Source organism: Pelodiscus sinensis, chromosome 12, assembly GCF_049634645.1.
Source record: "Pelodiscus sinensis isolate JC-2024 chromosome 12, ASM4963464v1, whole genome shotgun sequence".
Lineage (NCBI taxonomy): Eukaryota > Metazoa > Chordata > Testudines > Trionychidae > Pelodiscus > Pelodiscus sinensis.
This window is the reverse complement of record NC_134722.1, coordinates 32335001-32356938: the sequence shown is the minus strand read 5'-3', so window position 1 is coordinate 32356938 and position 21938 is coordinate 32335001. Positions and strand designations below refer to the sequence as shown.

Sequence of the window (21938 nt, the reverse complement as noted above, 5' to 3'; positions counted from 1 at the left end):
TGCCTGCAATAAAGTGCTGGAGGATGCTTTGTTTCTATGTGTAACAAAATTGATTTATGTCAAACTTACTTGCCAATGCAAGTAAAGAGGGAAAGCCCAGAGCAGCTAGGATATGTCTACAGTGCAGTGTCAGCCAATGGTTTAAACTCAGGCTTAAGCTTATTCCATCAAATCAGGCTAACGCATGCCTTGGATCCAAGAATCCACAATCTCAAGGACTGTTTTTTTTTTTTTGTCTCTGGACAGTCAGATTTGAGAGCAGGAAAGTTTTCTTACACTGCTCCACTGCTGCCATGTTTCAGGAAGGCACTTGGAAGTCTGGGATATGGTTGGTTGGACTTGTTTGAACAACCTACTAATAAAGCAAACCACAAAAGTGTATTTTTCATCAAATGTGGAATTGCTGGAAACCATGAGCTGTATTACAAAGTTTAAAGGATTGAATGGCAAGGGAAAAACATTAGAAAAACAATTTCATGAAAAAATTAAAAAACTGTTTAAACTTTTTCATTCAAATTAATTATTTTTATTGAAGATGTTAAAAATAGTTAACAAAAGGGATATTGGAATTTTTATTTATTCAATTCCTGTCTAATTTTTATATATTTTTATATAACATTTTTTAAACAAAAATTTAATTGTCACCAAAAATTGTGCAGTGTTTTTTAAACATCCAATAAAAAAATCATTTTAAAAAAGAGGCCACTTTATGGGATTGAGAGTATCTGAAAAACTCACAATCAGCCTCCAGTCTTAAAAAAATTAAGGGAAAGAAGACCATTGTGTGTCTCAGCTGTGCATAATCCTTTTCCTTGTTTATACCAAGCATATGAAAATGGTTACCAAAAACAAGCAAAACTGGAAGTTATTGTGCAATGTCAGCAGACCCTAAGCACTAACCATCCCTCTCATTGCTGAATATAAGAAGGTAACAATATTTGTTTATAATCTTTTAATCATGCAGAAAAATCTATCACCAAGAGCATGTCTACACTAGGGAGTTATTTAGAAATAAAATATTTTGAAAAAATAACTCTTGAAATAACCATTTTGAAATAAAGCTATACCTCTTCACAATCAGGAGTTATTTCGAAGTAACAAGCTCTTTATTTCGAAATAACGAATTTGGTAGTGTGGACACTCGAGCTTGGTAGTGTGGATGTTTGCCTTGTTATTTTTAAATAAGGGGAGTTATTTTGAAATAATTCCCTTGTGTAGACATGCCCAAAGGGTCCTTTCAGCTGTACCCATGGCCTTATAAATCCCGCACCCTACATGTAGGTATTAGAGAGGGACTAATATTAAACATAAGCCAGCAGCTGGGATTGCTAAAGCCCAAGGCTGAAAGACAACCTGGACCAATGGAGAAAATATATGGATTGATCTTCAGAGCTCCCTGTTTAGCTTTGATGTCTAGATAAAATTACCCCATGGTACAACATTCCCCGCTTAGTACAGTATATGGTGCTTGTGCTCAAAATGTGGCAACTGTCAGTGATTTGGGGGCATGGGTGGTCATGCCAGGTAATCAGCGCAGGATTTGAGCCTAATGGTTACAACAGGAGTCTGCAGAGAAGGATTGGAGTCCAGTGTCAAAATTGGGGTCAGAGGCTGGATGTCAAAGCCAAGGATAAGAGCTGAAGTCAGAGATCATCAATCTGAGCAGAGGGCAGAACCAGATTGCCTGGGATGTGGCAAAGCTGGGGCAATGCAGGAGTAAGGCTGGGAACAAGCAGGTGAAGAGCTACTGCAACCATGGGCAAATGCTTTGAGCAGCTGCAGGACTTGCTTCCACATTGCTGCCAGCAGTGGCTTTAGAAAGCTAGCTAACATTTCTTCTGTATTTGTGTGACATTTCCTACTTAGGGATTAATGTGGATGTGTGGGCAATGCTAAAGAAATGGACAATGTTAAACTTTAATCACTTTATTTTCAGCCAGCTGATGAGGTCACCTTGAGATATATAGCTCTGGAGCAGGAGTAAAAAATATGCTGGTAAAAGTTCAGGAAAGCCAGCAAGAAAAATAATATGCAAATCTATTCTCTCCTGTCTTCCCCAGTAAATAAGTGAACATCAATAACTAATCAAAAGCAAAGGAATAGATGGTTCAACCAACTCACATAAAGTTACTAAGAAGATATATAGGTCTGGTTCAAATAGGCTTCCACTGTATCTTTTGATGATATGAGTAGTTTAATAGCTAATAGAAGCTAATGAAAATGTGTATCCCTCCCTTCTTATTAAAATGCAGAAATTTACTGTTCCAATGGGTTTTCTATAATTATTATGAATCAACAGCATTTCTCAAAATAATTCTTTAAATAGGGAAGAATTTCACATTTATTTTGTGGAGAATTTCATGATGTTAGACTTTACTAATTGAGTGGGTTGGTCACACCTTTTTTTCCTCACATGACGTCTTTTTAGAAAAATGAAAAGCAAAGTGTTCACCAGTAGTTTGTTTCAACTTCCTGGAATACTCTTTCACATACAGTAGTTTTCCTGGATTGCACCTGTTCTGCGGTCATTATCTAATCTTTCTTATAAATGCACACTCTCAAGTAAACCCTTTGATGTTTATACCAGCTAGTGTTTTATGGCATAAGATGTATATATGAAGTACTTCTTTTAGTGTTAAGCCTGTTATGCACCTGGGGAAAAGATAGTCATTAAGGCCCACGTGACAAATCTCTTAAATAAAATTGAAGTAGATTAAAGTACTGAACCACTCCCTCTCAAAAGCCTTGAATATCATTACAAAATCTGCTAGTTTGGGTTTTGAATGCAAGTCCTTTACCGCAATTCTGTAATTGCATGCTGGCAAACATCAGGGTTTTTTCACAAAGGTAGCAGATAGAGCTGTGGAAAACCACTGTTTTCCTAGAGCTCCATTAAAATATTGTTGCGTCTAAACCTGTACTATAGTATTGTTTTTTTTAACTATTTGCCCTACCATTATTCCTCAGCAAATATTTAGTTTTCATGGCAGCAGAAAGAATTGTTAGTCAAAAAATCTCATCTTTGCTTGAAAATCACCTTTCCAGATCAGTCTAATTAAAAAAGTCTGTAGGGGAATATGGGTATTTAGATGAATGTTCACATGCACAAACACATGCCTTCATTCAGTTAGAAAAAGGCCGCCTAGATAGTATGCACAACATTTTTAAGAGAACAAATTAATAACTTATTGGACCTGAATCAGCTATCTCATTCCAAAAGTCAGGAATGACTCACTGAAAGACAGTAGAGTTATACGATTGCAAAATGAGAGCAGAATTGGGTCCTTTGTATATCAGAATCCGTCTTAATATTCCACCATAGTCTTTTTGATAAACTTTAGCATTGTGAAGTGGCTTTAAGGCAATAAAATTATCTCTGCCATGGTCAGAAATAGAGGTTTGCTGAAGAGCAGAAATTAGGGCACTATTTTAAAGATACCAGTTAGAGATTTAGAGTTGCAGTTAATGTGGAACTGAAAAATGTGGTACCAGAGGGAAATGTTAACAAATTATGACAAGTTGTGGTAGATTTTCTATTGCAACAATCATAGGAATCCATTGGAGAAAGAGAAATAATTTAAATGTCAGAACATTAATTGTATACTTATTCATTGTATAGCATAATACGTACACTGTATTTTTACAAAAGTGAGTGACAGTTAATGTCAATAAAAAAAAGCCTAAAACACCATCTCAGTTAATAAAATATGTAGCCCCTACAGCCTGTGTGTTAAAAATCCCAGGAAACGTCAATATAGATATGGAGTATTTATAAGCAAAAGAGTCTTATTTTTCAATAAATTATTTTTGTCACACAAACTCCAGAGAAATTAGGTTGAGACTTTCAAAGTTGTGCAATGATCTTAGCCATGCCTTAATCCTACATTAAGGATGAAACTTAATCGAGTAGATCCTGATTCAGCAAAACACTTGGCAGGCTTTGCTGTAGGCATGTGCTTAACTGCTTTGCTAAACTGGGCTACACAGAATCTGGTGACTTCTCCAAAGTATTTTCCTTTATGTTGTTTGAGCCTTTTGGTATTCAGGCACATTTAACTATTTTAAGTCTTTAGCTTTATCATAATATGCAATATATTTTGGTCTATAAATACTATTTAATATTTACATTGAAGTAGCCAGAGGTGCCAGCCAGAATTGGGGACTCATTATGTCAGGCGCTGTGAAAAAACACATAGATATGGGAGCTGGTTGTTTGAGAAGAACACAAATAAGACTTCCAATAAAACAATAAAATTTGACAACACTGGTAACCAAAGAAATACTTCAGTTGACACGCCTAGTAAATTCTTTGGTGGTAAATTAATTTGGTTACACTAACACACTGATCATTGATAATAGTTTTGGGATAACCTATCCACAGGAAGCAATGCATTCTTCTTACTCTGAGACACAAGTAATAAGTCTTTGTTAACTTAACTAATCATGCATACCTGAAGAATGCTACTACTCTACAAAATGAATTCCATGAATTTGAAGTATTGTCCATTTTTCTTTGCACTGTTAGTATTTCAAAAACTCATTTGAACATAAAATACATTCTGCATATGATTATGCAATATATAACCCTGCCACCTGCATTGGAAACAGCTGCAGGGACCTTATAGAAACAGTAGATGACACCATTGTTCAATACATTTGCACATGAGAGAGCATTTGTATGGAAGTAAATAAAGTGTGTGTGTGGTTTTCTGTAAATTAGCTTTGTCAGCCTCATTTGAGTGGTTTACTTGTATCTCTCTCTAGTCTTGATTGTCATCTCCGTTACAGTGTTATGATACTTATAAAATATACTTTTATATTTTGCTATTGACATTATTCAAAGACTTACATAATTAAAAATACCTATCTGACCACATTTTCAAAAACAACCTCTATACATATGAATAGACATGCCATACTTTCTGTGTATGCAAGTTTTAGACTCCAGTATACCAGTACTAAGTCTTATTGAATTCTTTTTTTGACACAGAATTCTGTGGGACTGCTCACATCTTTAAGCATGAATTTACCCAATTGTGAGTATTTTTCTGTATGAGGATGAGCGGCACGATCTCTAAGATGCCTAGCTTCCCAATTTGAATGCATAAAACTGTTTTTTGCACAGAGATACTTTTTTTTTTTAACCTACAAAACATTTTGCATTGCAAATTGCACTGATATTTTGAGAGGCTAGGTTGTTGTTCGTAAATTTTCTCTTTACAAATAGCTGAGTCAAAAATGTATACAAATCTCACATGTGAAGTTAACTAAAATAAATCCTTTTTGGACCTACTTCACTGTATTCGGTCAGGACACAAGGTAAAATAAAGCCAAGGTATCAGTGACCTAGAAGCAGAGGTGGTAGATGAATTTAAAGTCAAAGGGCAGGTTATAATATGTCGGAATGTGTGTCATAAAATTTTTCATAGCTAAATGAATCTTCAGCAGTCAAATTATTTAGCAAATTTTAGCAACTCAAATCACAATGGAAAAAAAGACTAATTTCCATTCTTAATTCTAAGGTCTCAATCAAATCTTTTCAAAGTGACATTTAGGTAGTTTTCCTCTTATTAAACAAACAACTAAGACTCTAAGGATTAAATGGATGAAATAACAATGGTTTACCACAACATAATGCCCCTCCATACTTTTCTAAGTTGGTTTAAGTGATTCACTATTAAATGCCAAAGTGGGTGCCACTCCCACTAATAGAAGGCCTTTCATTGCCTGGGCACATAGTTTAGTTGATTCTTCATCATTTGTATGAGAACAACTGCTGCATGCAGGCCTACTGATGGTGAGGCAAAGGGGCAGTTGCCCTGAGGCCTAGCAATTCAAAGGGACCTAGGGTTTCTGGCCGTCAGTACTGCAGCAGTCAGAACCCTGGGCCCTTTAAATCCAGCCACAGCACTGCCAGAGTTCTCTGTGTGACTCTAAGGGCTGAAGGGGTGCTGCACTCGGGGCAGCACAGGGAGAAGGCTGCCTGAGGCTCTGCCCCTTCCACCCAAGGCTCCATCCCTCCCGGGAGCCCAGAGATGGGCTCCCCCACCTTGCCCAGGGGCCCATGTAGGCAGTTGGCACCCCTGGCTGCATATGTGAGGCTGGATTTTCAAAAGTGCTCCCATTGGAGACAACAGTAAAATGACATCAGTGGGAGCAGAGTGAGGCCTTGGCCGAGAGTTCTTAAAATCCCACATCCACTGTTGTGTTGGACAAGACGCCCAACCCGAGAATTTCATAAAGAAACTTTGCAAAAGTGGCATAAGTTACTCTGAGATCAAATAGCTTCTCCGAAACATTGAAATACAGGGATAGAGAAAGAAATTACACCTAATATACAATTAGATTTTATTTAGTCCTAGATTTGTTGAAGGAGAAACTTATGTAGATAAAAACCCAGGCATTGTGCAAAAAAGATCTGAAATGTTTAGTCAATGATGAATCCACTTGAAACCGAAGTGAGCTGTGTGCAGTATGCACCGAAAGACTGCAACCTGATCTGAACAGGATTTGGACTAGGAATGTAATAAATTGTTAGTGCTGGACTTTTGTATTCGTTTAAGCTAATATAGAGTGTCTCATTTCTAAGAAGTAAATCACAATGGCATCGGTACTTTATTTTCCATCTTGTATATAAGTAAACTGCAGGATCAACTGGGAGGTTGAATCAATCTGCTATTTATTACCTTGAAATGTGACACCCTATTTTAAGTGCCTTATTCCCTTATGATTTAGGCTGAGTACTGCATTATGTCCAAACAATATAGAAAGCAGCTCTACTGTTAGTGAATTTTTCACTTTAGTCTTGATGGATTTACATTACAAACTTTCAGTGCATCGATATGTTATTACACACAATGGAATTTGAAACAGACAGATATAAAGAAAGCAGGAACGGTAATTTAGAAAATATTTGTTTCACTTGATGTTGAATATGTCAGTATATCTACAGTGTCCTTTTCTAGGTTCATATTTAAATACATGTGAATAAACAGGCTAATGATGAGGTTTTTTTGTCTGAATCCGTTTAACATTTTAATTGAAAACATCGGTTAAAATAGTAACAGCTTGATGAATGTTGGGCATTCCAATCATCCTGCCCATTCATCTATTGCATTTTTAATACAACTTCTTTCTCTAACTTACATCTTTCAGATGTGATGCTTTAACACAGTGTTAAGAACTCTTACTAGCAGAGGCTTAAACATTCAAGGTATGTTATGAATCAACACTTTACCTGCAGTGCAACATATCATCCCAGGGCAACACACTATAAAACGGTGTTATCTGTAGCGTTAACTTTTGTCATTGGCCTTCATCACATTTAAACTGAGTTTTAATGTTTCAAAATATTTAGCATTCTTATATTAACAGGCTTCTGAGAATGAAGTGACCAAAAGTTGCAAAAAATCTCAAAGATCTATAGTTTAGCGAAATGACAGGAAGGCCCATAGAAATAGTGTTGGGAAGACTGATCAGCCGAAGATTGAAACCACTATAAATAGCTATTTAACTTTGAACTTAAAAAAAATCTTACAGGGATTTAGGTTTCCTGGCAACGTATATCTTCCTTGCTGGGGATAAAGTTCATGGCCCCCTATGACTTATTTTACACCTTTATTCTGATTTTCCACAGACAAATTCTAGTTTATTTCTATTTATTTATTGGCCTAGCTGACAAAGCCAAATGAATGAGTTGTATCTTTTGGAACACTTCTTCAAGGTATTTTTCCTGGTCAGGCCAAAGGAAAAAAATTGAAAGATTTTCTTTTAATATGGAATGTTGGACTCCAGTTCCCAAAGTTAATTTTTAGGCCCTGATTCAGGAAAAGATGTAACCTTTGTGCTTATCTTTCAGCATATGAGTACTCCCGGTGAAGCACCTTACTGAACTTGGTTCTTAAAACCTAAACAATCTGAAATAAATGGGATTTTGCTGTTGACGACAGTGGGAGCAAGACCAGTCATTGAGTCCTTCCAAAGTAAGCTTAATCTTTAAGCAGAACAAAGTATTATGCTACAAGCATAAGGAAGTTTTATTCAGATTGACATAAAATGTACATAAATCTGGTCTTGACGTACTGTGCTGAAAAAGTCCTTAAAATGTATTGTCAGAACGCCTACATAGCTATGAATCTTTTTTAAACACTAAAACTTATTTAAAACAGCTGTTATGTTGGGAGTGTATATGAAAATATATTGGCATCAGAGTAAAATAAATTAAGGTTATATTTGATTTTTGTACTGGCAGCTTAAAAAAGAGACTGAAAGAACAAATGTGATTTTTTTTTTTTTAAGTTCCAAGGAATATCTTTATTTGTGTGCTAGTTCTTATAGCTCTTACCCTGTAACTTTCAGATAAATGAAATTCAGAAGACAATTCTACATTTAAAATAATAAATCTGAAGAAGAGATGAATAATACTTGCAATCCCAAATGTAGATATTTAGCAATTTAGAAATAAAAAAGACATGCAAAGACAAATCTGCTCTCCATTTAATATTGCAACTGACTACAATTAATTAAAATACTAATGCAGAGGTACAACAGCCAAAGAAATTGTGTTGAATTTTGATGCTTAAAAAATCATAAAAATACCTTGGATATGTATCTGGAGCTTGGATGTTATAGTGTGCTTTGACAAACACACAAAATCCCCACCCCCTGCATCTCCATCCCCTGATTTTATTACAGGCACACTGTATGTTCCACTATAAAGAGGGGGAAAGCATATGGCCTCCTGTTTGAACTTCTGTAATTAATCCTTCCAAATACTATTTCCTTGGAAAGTTATTTTTAATTTTATTACAGTCTGTTCTTGTATTCTCCCACACAATCACTTGGGCAACATTTGTATCGATGAAAACGACATAAAGCAGCTCTTAACTAAGAGGAGACTGCTGTTTTACACAACATGTAAATGATTAAGTGATAGATTTTTATTACTGTTTGTGTGCAGGGTGCACTACAACATTTCAGCGTAAAAAACAGAAAACCGTCTGTGCAGTCCTACAGGACATACTTAGGGTTGTGTTTGCTGTTAAAATTTGCATGATTCATTCTTTAGAAAGCTTTTTTTAATGCTCATTATTCCTTGAGAGAAATATTGATGATATTGTGGGTATGATGTGGGTCCTTGGATTCATGCAAGCGAAAGTTTGTCAACTAGAGGCTAGACCTGCAGATGTGCTCAATGGAGAAGCTTTATTAAGAGAGAGTTAGTATTTGGTGAACTATAAATAAATGATAAAATACATAGGTTCCATCCCAGTCAGCTCTGGAACAGAAAACTGTCAGCACTCCTAATATACTCCCTCCTCTGCTAAAATCCACCCTTATCCGTTAAGTGTGGCTCTTCACTTTTTGGCAAGGTATTGGATAGTTTATTAGCACGGAAGTATCTATGCAACTGACAAGTTAGTCTGTCAGGCTTTGTCTATACTGACAATTAGGCAACCCAACTTTTGTTGTTTACAGGTGCTTAACATATATCTCCACCCTCCACGAAGAACAAAAGTGGCCAGTACCAGTATATACACCGTATTGTTTGCAGGAGTACACAGCTGTTGGCAGAGTGAACCCTGCTCATAGAGGGTGAAAGCATGTTGTTGGCAAATGTGCCAACAAACAGCATTTAGACTGCCTGACTTTTAGTGACAGAGCGCTGTTGCTAAAAGCTATTCAGTGCCGATAAAGCCTTAGTGTGGTAGTGGCAAAGAGAAGGCGTATACTAAATGCTAAATATAAACAGATATTTTCCAGATAGATCTGAGTGCTTTGGAATTTACTAAAAGTGTTCTTTCTCTTTACTGAATAGCCAGACTCCTGTCCTGAGCACTATCAAAATTTACTATACTGAAAAGCTAAAGTGGAACACAATGGAAAAAAAGTACAATAGACTTCCGATAATCCGGAACCTATGAGATTTAGGTGGTGCTGGATTATCAGATATGCCAGACTATCAGGAGGTACTATAAACTGGTAATATATATACTGTATACATTATATACTGTATATAAAGTGTTCTTAATCCTTTTTATTGTACATTCTGTATTCAGTATACTGTAATGTTTTAGGTTTTTAAGCCTTTTTTACCCTTTTTGCTCAGTTCAGCTGCTGCCACTGTTACCTTGTGACTCATTTTTTGCCAAAACTTACTCACTAGGCTCTTGCCATTTTGATGCTGGACTATCAAGAGTGCCGGACTATTGGATGCCGGACTATTGGAGTTTCACTCAAATGGCAGGTTGAGAAAATTGGAGAGAGTTTTATCCCATTAGGCCCTTAGGGTATACTAAAGTTCTAGCACCTTATGCCCGAGGATATCTTACCATAAAATCTGACCTTCAAAGGCTTCCAAAGTTCCTGAACTAGTGTATTAGATGGTCTCATCCAATCTCCATCCAGGCACATGTCTCACAAGGCTAAATTCAGAAGACTTTTACTGTAGTTGTCAGGTGTACTTGGTACTTGCTCATTCATATGAAGAATGCAGTTTTAAGTATTCTTTCAGTTAGGACTGTTCACAACCTGGAGTAATTTTGGAAAACAATAGTGGAAATTGACATCTGGGTCTCGTCTAATTAATGGCTTATGGGTAGAAAGAATACCTTTAAGACTTTGTGATACCTATTTCCATGTCCACGCATCCTAGGAAAATCATCTTCTTGTCCAAGTATTAGGTCATTACTTTCAAACCGACCTTTTATTGCTTCTGCACTTCCCCTGCCTGGGTGATAATGCTAGATTGCCTATCTTGGTAGATAACTTGAGCCAAATGTCCTTAGTTCATGTTGATTCACTTGGGCTATGTCTAGACTGCAAGCCTTTTTCGAAAGAGGCTCTTTCGAAAGAGAGCGTCTAGACTGCACGCGGAACTTTCGAAAGAGCAAGCCGCTTTTTCGAAAGAAAGCACCCAGTGAGTCTGGATGCTCTCTTTCGAAGAAGCCCTATTTACATTCAAGAATGCCTTCTTTCGAAAGTAGCACTTTCGAAAGAAGGCGTTCTTCCTCGTGCAATGAGATTAACCGCCGTCGAAAGAAAAGCCGCGTTCTTTCGATTTAATTTCGAAAGAACGCGGCTGCAGTCTAGATGCAGGTGAAGTTTTTTCGGAAAAAGGCTACTTTTCCCGAAAAAACCCCTGAGTCTGGACACAGCCTTGGAGTTGTGAGTGCATAGTACCTTCTGAAGATCAGACTTCCATATTTAGTGTATGACGATGGGAATAATTTTTCTAAAAAATGTTGCAGTTTTAGCCTACAAAGGCTAAAAACAGTTGTTGAAACTGAGCATAATGCTTTATGGTAAAAGGATGGAGATGTTCAGACATTTACTGTATATCTGGCAGCTTCCCCAGCACTTCCTACTGAGTTTCTGATATGAAATGTTCCTCTATGAAGACCAAAGATATTATCAGTGTTATGGGAGGCTGATAGCTGTATGGATGGTTGTGTAACATTTGTTGGATATTCACTCTCTTCATAATTTTTGCTAATGTGCATTTTTTCTCATTATCCATGGAGTTCTGATAATGGCCAATTCAGAAGTTTTAACTAGCATTTATGGTGTCTTTTCTGCCTGGGTCTTCCACATGTATCTGTTTGAGCATTTGGTAACCCATTTTTTTCTCTCTGTTGAGGATAAAGGGAGTGAGAGTCCATTTCTCAAAAGTTCCTAACTCCCATTGAACATGTACAGTGCTCATTTGAAAATGGGACATAGGTTCCTAAGTAATTTTTTAAAAGATTTTACTTTATATTATTGATGAGTCCCCACATAATTATCAGTGAGCCAATATTTGTGTTTCTGTTGCAGACAGGGAGGTTATCCCTGATAGGAGGTTCTCAACTTTTTAGTACAGGTTGAACCTCTCTTGTCTGACACTCTCTTATCTGGCAACATCCATGGTATGGCTTGACTTAAGTTATCTGGATATCCACTTATCATGGGTGTGGCCAAACTTCCCATGGTCCTTTAAAGTTTGTTTACAGCCAGCAGTCCTGGCTCTCCATGTTCTGTGCTGTTATTTAGCTCTAATTTATCCCTAAATGACTTTGAAGAGCCCCGTAAAAAGTGGAAGAGTTGGTAATGCTGCTAGACAATATTGACCTCCCATGGTTCAGCTAATTTTCTGGTTCGGCACTGGTCATGTCCCAGGCTGCTGGATGAGAGAGATTCAACCTGTAGTAGAGCATTACATCCTGGACTTAAATGATGAGAGTTGTGTGTGGAATATGAGAGCTCTAGAAGATATATTGTATCTAAGGGAACGTCTAGACTACCACGTTTTGTCGACGGAAGTTTTGTCGACAGATACTGTCGACAAAACTTCCGTCGACAAAGAGCGTCCAGACACATTGAGTTCTGTCGACAAAGCAAGCTGCTTTGTCGACAGAACTCCATAGTCTGGACGCAGTGTTACAGGCAATAACACCTTCTGTCGACAGAGTTCTGTCGACAGAAGGTATTATGCCTCGTAAAATGAGGTATACCAGCGTCGACAAAACTGCTGAGTTCTGTCGACGTTATGTCGACAGAACTCAGCGGTAGTGTAGACGCTGGTATAGTTTTGTCGACAAAAGTCCACTTTTGTCGACAAAACTAGGTAGTCTAGACACACCCTAAGTCTTCTCCTCAACCATGTGGACATTTGTTTATTTTTTTTTTTATTTTATTTTATTTTTTTTTGCTGTGACCATATTATCTGTGCCATGTGCTATATGTACACAATGAAAACAGGGCATTTTTTATCATTAGCTTGGTGAAAGCAACCATTGACAAAGATATAAATCCGTGTTAATCAGCAACTTTGTTGATACTTGCTTTGGAGGATCTGTACAATGTGAAATTTTTTGGAGGATGACATGAACTTTACAAGACTAGAGTGATGAGCAATACTGACTAAAGATGGCCCACAAAGGCTGCCTACTCCTCCGTAACATCAACTACTGGATGTCATTAGAACATAATATCATACAAATGAAAGATTGGAAAGGATAGCTAAATATTACTTACACTATCCCCCAACACTGAGGCAGAACCAAGTAAACCTAGACTATTCCTGGCAAGTGTTTGTACAAACTGTTATTTAAAAAAATCTCCAATTAGTAACCTGTTGTGGTACCTAACTCTCTTTATTGTTAGAAAGTTTTCCTGATATCTACCCTAAAATTCTCTTTCTGCAGGTTAAGCCAATATTTTTTTTTGTTCTTCAGTGGACATGGAGGACAATCAATCCCCATCCCTTTTATAAAAGCCCTTACAGGTCCGTCCCCCCCTCAGTCTTTTGTCAAAACAAAAAATCTTTAATCTTCATAAGGTTTTCTAAACCTTGTATAATATTTTTTTGTTGTTCTCCCTCCTTTTTCCAGTTTATTCACATCTTTCTTAAAGTTTGGTATCTAAAACATGGATGTTAGTAAGGCACCTTTTATGATCTAGTCTTGTGCACAGAATCAGAGCCCAAAAATTTTGTACAGGAAGGCAATATGAATGGTTTTCTACCTCTCATAGAAGTAATGCTTTAGGGTTACCTTTTTTTAATGATGGATAAAATAGTATTAACATACAATTTACCTTCAGAAAAGCATTCATTAGCAGTAGTCTTCCCATCGTGTCCTATGGTATGTGAGTGATTCCTCCATAAGGATTTCAGAAGAATGTAGCCATTTCTTAACAAAATAAAGCACGTAATACAGAAAAAGAGAGAGAATTTCAGGCAGACAAAAATCACAGAAATTATCCAGCATCTGCTACAAGATATTGTTTTGGTCTAGTTTTCAAGATTCTGTCCTGAAAATTGTCATTCAAGTTTAACAAGTTGTTCCTGTTTTATTAAACTTTGTTAGGGTGACCTCTTTGTAGTTTGCCATGGCAGGTGGCATATCTCCTGCAGGTTTTACCATCTCTTTTTTTTTAGGAGAAGTTCCAGGCAGACGGATTTCTACCTCTTCTTTCAGAAGATAACATTTTTATATCTTCAAAAGCGTCTTTCGTCCTTGGTGTGGCTCATTAATACACAAGTAATTTTCATTCAGCAAATAATAATTTTCACCGTTAGCAGCATATCCTTCTTCTATGCTATGCTGTGCTATGACCCTTTGTAGAGGGGGAAATTCAGTCTTGTAGTTTCAAGTCTTCATGAGCTAAATATGGCCTTCATGCTAGGATTTAACAAGGAAATTTTATCTAAGAGCAGGAAGATAGCTCTTCTTAACAGAATATTTTTTTCTGTGCTCTCTCACACTCACAAAGTATCATCTTCCTACATCATCTGCCTACAGACTAGATGATGAACCTGCTCTAGTTACAAGCAGTGGGTGGCTTTACCTTTAGCAGGTGAGTCATTACAACATAACATTCCTTTTTAATGCTTCTCATACAAAATCTTTTTGATGTTTTCACATGATGTATAGAACGTGCAAAATTTATGAAAGAAGCCATTAAGTGGGTGGCTCCTGTGAATCAGGATGATATTCAAAAGTATGCTCATTTACTTCAGTGCTAATATAATTATTCTGAGCACTCCCTTCCCCCCTAGCCCTTAATATATAGATAGAAAATGTTCTTTTATTCTCCAATAGTAGAACCCTGTCCTTTGTTCCTAATATAGACCTCTTTTTTGCCATTGTAAACTGGCACTAGTGAAGTGACATGAATTGAACTGACTTGTGTAGTGGGAGACTTTCAGGTAATGTAGCTGGTTGGCATTTACTTCCCTTTCAGTGTAGATTCTCTCATATGCTTAGCCTAAAGAGGCACTCTCAAATATGATACCTTTAGTAGCAAAAAGCATTTCAATGGCAAGAGTAGTGTTCTCTTCCAGCAGAGAAAAACCAGACTCAGTTATACTGAATGCAAAGGTGTCATTTTTTTATTGAAGCAGTATGTCAGAGACAGAACTCTCATTTTTTCTGCCTTTCTGACTCCCAGAGCAGTTAATGCAGTCTTGTTCCCTAAGTCCTGATTTGGACAAACAGGCATGAAATGCACTGCTCATGCTTAGAGAGAGTAATTCGCAGTTGGCACTAGGAAAACTAGTGCTTAATTTCATTAATAGAAATTAATCACAAATGGAAAGCATATTGTTGTTTGGAAAGCATATTTTTCTTAGTTTCACCTTAAAATGTACAGTTTGCAGGGCTCAGCCCAATGCAATAGAAGCTAAAGAAAATGTGTATTATAAAGTAATAGATATGAATTAAAAGACTTGCTTGCTCACAAATGAATCATTTGGCAGTTATTAAATCATCTTTGAAACTCCCACCCTGCAGAAAGGGGTCTTTCAGAATACTTTATCTGCATGCCAGACAGCTGTCACTCTATTAGCCATTGAAAGCTGGAAGACTAGTAGCCGATTTACTATTTTAGATTTGCTCTTTACAGGGAGTTACTTTTCAAGCTAGATGGTATATGAAGGAATTTTGTCTTGGTTCTTTAATACCTTATTTCTGTAGCACGATAAGGCCATACACATACGGATAATTGAATACTAGGAAACCTTTTAGTATAGTTGCAGTCACATTGCCAAGGGTCATTCTGGAGCTGAGGTGCCATTTACTCTGGCTGTAAACAAAGGCCAAATCTTCTTGCTCTTTGCAAAGCCTGAGAAAATTAGCTTTGTACACGGGAGTTTTGAAGGGATTGGGAGGATGACCATGAAGCAATTATGCAGCAGCAACCTGGTCACTCTGCCCCATCCTCATTATCTGGTTTTGTCTGTTGCAGTCTCATTTATAAACTTATCACACCCCTGCATATTAACACACACTGGGCCTCGGATGTTCTGTGTTCTAAAGCCTGAAGTAAGTATGAGACTGCTCCACCTAAAGTCCTAAACAAACATGCATATATGAGCTACACCAGGTCCTCAGATTCCTGAACCTGAGTTGAGGGTGGCAATATATGTCCCACATAAGTACATAATGATGGAAAGAATATAGCCTGTTTTGGTTAAAAAAATATTTATTGCTTGCATGAAAGGCAGATGAATCGACAGTGCCATGTCTAAGTTAGGCTATGATTAGTATTCCTTTATTGATATGATTACATATGCAAATGTAGAGTATTTCAGAACTGAGCATTTTGTTAAGGTTGGTTTATAAGCATGATAGGTTTTTAATCTTAATGTCTCTCTTTTCTTTTTTTTTCTTGCAGAATGCCAAACTGTTTCTTGACATGTAAAACACAGAATCGGTCCACATATCCCTGTGACCTGAACTTTAATGCCATTTATACACTTTTAATATAAAGACAGCTTCATAACTCTGTCAGCTTTTGGACAAAAGGGTTTTATCTCCCCGTGTTCTGTGGCTGAAAGTCTTTTTGCTCTAGGAGTGAAGACATGTCAATAGTAAAATGACATACACATATACTGGCATGTATCTATTTTTTTCATTGCTTAGATGGGCCCTGATGCTGTATGGATTTGTATGGCTGTATCCTGGGCATATGCAAAACCCTCATTGAAATAACAATGGCTCTGAGTGGGGAAAGGGTTCTGCCTGAAGTGTTCTGATTAGGGCCACAGTTTTCATTGTATAGGAAATGGGAACACTGAACAAAGAAATGCTTAATTTTATCTAAATAGTTTGCAATACAGCATTCATTATGGGGGGCTATTGAAAGTATGGTTGGATCCCTAAAGGAATAGCCCCCCTTTTGTTTGTGCCATTTCTTAGAGTATGCCAATCTAAAATGAAACTCATTTTGAACAGCAGTGAACTGCATTTTAAATTACACCGTCTTTGAAACTATTAATTGTATTTACCTGATGAAATTCTTTACTACAAAGAAAGCCATGGCCATGCTGCCTTCTTGTTCTCGCATACAATAATTTTACTATCCTGAGTACTAGGTTAGTAGCTTTACTTGTCTGAGTGGTTTTTTGGCCTTGCCATGCCTTAGACATTTTTTGTAATTTCTTTTCTTTTCTAAAGGTCATCTGGTTCTATAATAATAAACATTGTAAATATATAGTATGCTGCACCCTTTCAACTGGTTACATATATTGTAGCTGTAAATAAAAAAACAGATAATAAATAGCTCAAATAATTTAACAATCTGAGATGTACTATGAGATGCCCCTTTTTAAATCACAATCTTCTTCAATTCTGAATTGTACTTAGGGTAGGTAAGATCCACACTCTGTTACATCCACAATCTCTACCTCTGATAAGATACAAAACTAATTACACTCAGAGGTCCTGGGAATGTCATTTAAACTGGTCATTTGTTTTTAGCATAAGCTCTGTGGAAACTGAAGCAGAAGGACTCTTACATAAGATGCAAAATGCTAAACATGGTGTTTAGTTATACATGAGAATCATTTAGAGAAAATCTCAGGTGACAAGGGAAGATGCTTCAGAGCATTAATCCCAATATAGTAACATGCCATATACTGACAAATATATCCAAGCTTAAGTAATTAAATCTCTTTTGAAGACATGCTATGATAAGGAGTAAGTGTCCTGAGCAGATTAAATTTTTTTCTCATACCACAATTGAGCAGTGATTATTTGAAAGCTTGTTTCTCTTTCTCCTTCTCTCTCTCTCCTCTTATTATAAGACCCCATGGGACTTCCTTCAACATTTATAGTACAGTGGCCACAAAAAGCAGATATTGTATTCCGTAGTCTGTTAAATGCAAATTTAGGCTCTTCCATTATTTGTATGCCACATTAATGCACTTATTTAATCTTGTTATCTTATTTTCCTCTGAGTACATCCGGTTCCTACAGTCTAAATATACCTTGATTTAAAACAAAATCTTCAGTTAAAAAAAATAATTGAAGCTGTCAAACTCACAATGCTTCTGTTTCACAGGTGGGAGGGTTTTTCTCAGTGCATGGTTATGAGAATTATATGAAATTTATATTTTTCACTCTTATGTTAGTTCAATACTTGTAGATTTGCTCTTGTGTAAGGGCAAGACTACACTACAAACTTGCATTGGCACAGCTGTACTGCTGTAGTGCTTCTTTGAAGACACTCTCCTGCCATCTTAGTGCTACCTGCATGGATGGTTAAAGACGGTGTAATGATATTGCTCAGGGAATGGGAATTTTTCATACCCATGTGAGATGTAGTTTATCAAAGTAAGTGTGCAGTGTGAACACACTGGCCTGCGACAGAGAATAATCACTTCAGGGGTAGTGTATTTCTTGTCCCAGGATGTATGATACAGGTTAGGTGACTGATCGTGCTTGGGCATCTTGCAGCTCCTATTGATTATTTGTGTTTAAGCACCAACAATGCTAATTGAAGCTAGCCAAACGAACACCTAAAGCACAAGAGTTGGAGAAGAGATGTTAACTATGCTAACTGACTTAATCATGGTGCATAGTGGCTATTCTTCCCTTGTCAACAGTATAGTTTATTATTATAATTATTAATTAAAGAGCATATTTAGGACCAAATTTATGCAATATTTATATACACACACAATTATGCACCAACATTTCATGAACATTTAGCACTGCTTTGTGTCTCCTATTTAGAGTTGGGCAAGTCCCGAAATATGCCAGTTGATTACTATTGATGAAAGTCTAGGTTGTATCAAGTCCTGACTGGGTGTGGAGAGGGTGTGCTTCCCCTTAAGCACACCTTGGTCATTTGGTTAGTTGTGCTAATGTTTCCTCTCCATTACCACAGAAACAAATGGGGAGAAAACAGGCAGAGCCAGAGCTGGACACATATGGGAAAATCACGCTTCATTTCTGAAAGGAATGTCACAAATTATTCTGCCAACTTTCTAGTCCCACCGGTGGGAACTGTGCTTCTGTTAGGTGCAAAAAGGGAAATGTTTCATTGTGTTTACCCTTGATTCATATGCCCAGGTACCAAACCTCTGTGCAAAAGGATGATCTAGTTCAGAAGCGTCTGGTTCTTGCCCCAACCTGGACATATGTGGAAAAACCTAAGTTACTATGATGTACAAACCAATATATGACATTATTTATTCTGCCTTATTTTGTATAGGATAGGGCATGTCCCTATGCTGGCTGAATTAATTTTAGCTCACCATGGGATGAGTCCTGTCATTTATAGCTTAATGTCAGGCTATGTCTACACTACAGAGGGATTTTTCAGAAAAACAACTGTTTTTCCGAAAAACTTCACTTATGTCTACACTGCAATTGCGTTCTTTCGAAAAATAATCAAAAAGACGGATGGGTTTTTCCGACATTGGTAAACCTCTTTCTACAAGAAAGAAGCCTTTTTCCAAAAGAGCTGTTTCGAAAACAGGCGTGTGTGGACGGGGAAGAGGGAGTTCTTTTGAATGAACAGGAAAGAGGAAAAAGCACAGGGGTCCTGGTGGCCATTCCATCCATAGTAATCACAACTTAAATGCGAGATAGCATTGAGTCAGTGTGGACGCTATCTTTTGAAAAAGCAGATCGCTTTTTTGATGCGCTTTGGCAGTGTGAACGCTCTTTTTTGGAAGAAGGTTTTTTGGAAGATCTCTTCTGGAAAAGCTTCTTCTGAAAGAAGCCTGCAGTCTAGACATAGCCTCAGTTTTCTTTCTAATTCTCTATTTAATGCAATGGTTATTGTCCTCCTACTATGTATTTTAGAAATGTGCATATGTTTGTATGTCGGTCCGTCCATCTGTGAGTCAGTCTGTTCAAGAACTCCTAAATGGTTAGTGCGAGGACCTTCAAATTTGGTACGTAACTTCCTTTTATAACTTAAAGCAAGGTCGGGATATGGTTGTGCCATGTTAATGGAATGTGTGTGGAATTCAGTTATTTTTCATAAAAGGGAGGAGTCTGATAGGAGGGAGTTATCTTGCTGAATGACCATGGGGCGGTGATGCGGCAGCAAAGGGCCAGAGATAGTGACTGTGACAGCTATAACCCTATAGGAACAGAAGGGGGCAGGGGTGGAGAAAGGGACAGCTATCTACTACATATTTCAGAGAGTTTGTCTTTCTGTGTGTCTACTTATCTGTGTGTTTGCCCCCAGCTAAGGGACATGAACACCTCCCCCAGCTGTGCCCATGTACAGGCGCTTCTCACCTGACTACAAGCTGCTGCAGTGAAAAGGGGGCTGGTGTTGTCCTCTCTCCCTGGGGTAGCTTGCATATGGACCCCTTCATCTGGAGCCCCACCCCAGAACAATGATTCAAATGAAGAAAAACAATACTTATTGGAGTTAAGGACCCAACCAATGCTGGGTAAATCTTTTAATATTATTAATGTAAATATATTCAAAACTATGTCTGTTCATTTTTAGCTCTACTTAAACACATTGATTCTGGTGTCAAAGTTGTATCTCAGCATTCTCTGGTTTCTGGTAAATACTGTTTCATAGAGAGAGAAATAGGCGGTGAAGATAATTGTTTGGGACATTAGTTAGTATTCTGTACTAAAATAACTGTTTAAAATATGATGTTTTCTTGTTGCTGAACCATTCTAGAATAAAGATGTATCAGTTGCATGGTGGTGGTTTTGAATGTCCTAGTTACTAGCAGTGTATGAAGTGAATGAATGCACTGAGCATTCAGCTACCTTCTGTACCTCCACCTGATCCCTAATAGGATTTATTGAATATGAAGAAGTCTCATGGACAGTAAGATTTGTCTGAGGCAATGAAATAGCAGTATGAGTAGAGCAGCTTCAGTTCAGTGGTCAAACAGCCAGGTAGAAGGATGATATTGAGGGAAGCCCAAAACCCACCTGAAACTCCTCCCCCCCCCTCCCTATTTTGGAAAGATGGGTTTAGGGATACATTTGGATGATAGAAAGAGCTCTACATCCAAACTTCCTCCATGTCGTTGGTGTGCCTGGATACAGAATACCAACTTTGGCTCATCTTTGTTTTAAAACCAAACATACCCAAAAATCCAGGTGATGTGGAAGAAACTATTTTTAACCAGTTTCTTTTTTTATTATTTTTAGCTGGGTTATGTCCTCTAGCAGCTTGCCGTGCTGCAGTGAAGTATGGAAAATACATGATAAACAATTAAATATTAGGTTTGTTTTTCTTAGCTGTCTGCCATGGGGATGGATGCACTGAGAGGCAATGAATGAGTAAATAAAATATGTCCAATTAATGTATGTGCCATATTAGACTCCTCCTAAGTTTAATGAAGATTCATTTTCTTCTAGATCAATACCTTACAAAAAGCAGGTTCCCCCTCTGTGCTCGTTTCAAAGTTAACAGGCATGAATTAGATGAATTACTTCATTTTAAATAGAAGAATGTATAGTCTGAGGAAAGGACTAGAAGGAAAGAATGTCTGTTTGTATCTCTGTCACCGAGTCATTTTCAGCTAGATTGTGCCTCAGACTGCTCTCCTTTATACTTCTGTATGGGCTGTTGATCTTAGTTCCAGGTAGGTAGGAATAAGCAGTGTAACTCCTCTGCTTACTCCCTCCTGGTTACAGGTGAGTGACAATGTTTGAGGCATGGGTGCAACCTTGGCTCCATCTCTTCCTACACACTGTCCAGAAGACACACATCTTGTCGGATTACTGATTTTGTCAGAGAGTCTTCATGTTAAATACATCGAGTCTTCCACTGTGGCTTGATTCCCAAGTCTGCATCAGTTAGGTCAGTTCTGAAACAAGCTTAGAGAAAGGAATCAGCAGAACAGTTAATGTGGTATGCATAGGACAAATGCTGATGGCAGTACTGGGTACAGGCCCAGAGAAAAGTTGCTATGGACACATTTGACCCAAGAGTCTAAGCCTGCATTTATTATGATTTATTCATGAGATTAGGGGCAACCAACATTTTGCAACTCTTCCATGAACCTATTAATAGTGATTTGGAATAAACCACATTTTATAATCAAGTATTGTAATCAAGTATTTATTTCTCTTTTTTTGTTCCTCTTCCTCCTTGTATCTGATGATGTTCCTTCTGTAGCTTATCATGCAAAAATGAAACTTAAAAAAGCAAAATATTTTATAACAAGGTTTTAGCAGATACAT

At 37.4% G+C, this 21938-nt stretch overlaps 1 long non-coding RNA gene across 2 annotated transcripts in view; it reads left to right on the top strand.

Moving 5' to 3' along the window:
- The window catches only part of LOC142831159 (uncharacterized), a 63154-nt gene extending 45750 nt beyond the window's left edge, over positions 1-17404 (top strand). Inside the window, exons 3-4 of one of the 2 annotated variants that reach the window (XR_012906830.1) lie at positions 7859-7982; positions 16156-17404. This is a non-coding gene — a long non-coding RNA (uncharacterized LOC142831159). The remainder of the gene's footprint in view (positions 1-7858; positions 7983-16155) is intronic. The other variant, XR_012906831.1, reaches the window with a different exon arrangement.
- Positions 17405-21938: the final 4534 nt, after the last annotated feature.